Below are 2,222 nucleotides of genomic sequence, written 5' to 3' on the forward strand. Positions count from 1 at the left end.
TTCCTATGATATCTATTATAGCGTGGACTAATGAGTTATATACGCTCCTATTAACTATACAGGTTTTATAAATAATTTAGTGTTGTACAAAAACTGCTCAATTTGAAAATACTTATTAGTTATTACTTTATTTAGAATTTACTTTAGAATATAACATTATACTTCTGATAACTAAATAGAATCGAAATATTTATACATTACACCGTTATAAATCATTATAGCCATTTCACATTTGGCATTTATAAGAAACGGTTTATTTTTATGATTGTATAAGTTATAATTGTGTTCTATAAGTATTATGTATTATGATTTTATTTTCACTAACATAATATTCAGGGGCGCCATTTCAGTTTTTTTTTAAGATGTGCAAACAATTAAAGAGGCCAATTTTTTTCCACCTCCAGGCCAATCGTTAAAAAAACGTTTCTAGTGTTTTCAATTTTTCATTACAGATTTATTACAGTATAAAACATAGGTACTTAATAAAAACATATTTTTATAGTTAACACATTACATTTTACATTTTTACCATTAATACATTCTGTGTATATACTGTATAGTGTATAGTAAAGATATTTTTAGATAGAATAGATGCATATTATTATTATTGTGTCTTTTGTCCAGTCCTGTAAAGAATACTTTTAAAAAGTACTTGAGTAAATACTCAAATACATTTTTTATTAAGTATTTAAGATACTACTCAAATACTTTGAAAAAGTATTTGGAATACTTTTCAAATACTTTTGGTTTTTAAAGTGGGTTTCTAATTATCGTAATATAAACACATAGGTAGTAGGTAATCTAATAGTTATCTAATAGTTTTAAAGGGAATATTGTTATTCAATATTCAATAACTTTTTTTAGAAATCTGGTTTTCACAAACCTTTGGGCTTTGGCTAACACAGAAATACAGAATATTAAATAAAATTATTATTCCATTATTGTAGTTGACAATAATATTTTTCCAACCAATTATTTCGAATAAAAATAAAATGTCCAAAATAAAAAACCAAAGTATTCAATACCAAAAAGTATTTAAAATACCATTCAAAATACTTCATGCTGAAAGTATTTAAAAATTTATTCAATACTTAAAAAAGTATTTGAATACTTTTACTTAAATACTTTACAGGACTGCTTTTGTCCATCAGTAACCAGGGGCGGACTAGCCCAGGGTGCTATACACCAAGTAGCACCCTGGGCCCCCGTTTGTATTTATGATCCGGGCCCCCGATTACCACAGTCGGTATACGGTATAATACTGGTATAATACGGTATTATACAAAATAAAAATAAAATAACATATTTCAACATCTCTACAAATAAACAACATGTTATTCTTAATTTTTTTTTATATTTACTTATAAAACTAAAGGCTCTTTCTTAATTTAGGTAGGTTTGAAAAAAAATTACGGGCCCCTAAATAATTTTACACCCGGGCCAAAAATAGCCAGTCTGCCCCTGTCAGTAGCCACTTACCATTTACACATATTTGTGTGTGCCAGTGGATAAAGTGATACCGATATCAATTTATCAATTATCAAATTAAAGAACACAATATTATAATATTATTTATGATTATCAGTGAATATCTGCGGTGCATGCACAATTAAAGATTGGCAAACTGAAGGCCATCTGGCCATAGTATTAATTAGGCCTAGGCCAATTGTGGACAACAAAATTACAGGGTGTGCCAGTGCACACTCTGCCCCCCTCCCACCAAATGGCGCCCATGATAATATTTAATAACACAAATACAAGATTGAGTGCTATGATTCCTTATTTGGTGTCAGTCGATCAGTTGACACTCTACAGATAGGTATAGGTATAGGTTTATGTTGTCAGTTTGTGACCATCGGCGTAACTAGAGGGGGCTTAGCCCCCCTGCAGTTGTATTTAGCCCCCCTAGAAGGTTTTACATTTTAGCCTCAAATCGAGCCTGTAGCTAAAATCCAAATCCGAAAAAATAAGAAAAAAAATGTTTAAAATAACTCATATATCATAACTCATAATAGTCATAATTAATAAATATTTTATACATATTGATATTGTTTTATTGTGGATGTACCAAAAACAAATTTATAAGTAATTGGTTACCTATAGTTATAGCGGAATAAATTGTCTTGACGTATTGTATTGAGTCAATAAATACTAATGAGTAATGACATATCACAATATATAAATTATTAGGTATTGTTCACAAATGGCTAAATATGGTACAT

Source organism: Acyrthosiphon pisum, chromosome A1 (assembly GCF_005508785.2).
Source record: "Acyrthosiphon pisum isolate AL4f chromosome A1, pea_aphid_22Mar2018_4r6ur, whole genome shotgun sequence".
Taxonomy (NCBI): domain Eukaryota; kingdom Metazoa; phylum Arthropoda; class Insecta; order Hemiptera; family Aphididae; genus Acyrthosiphon; species Acyrthosiphon pisum.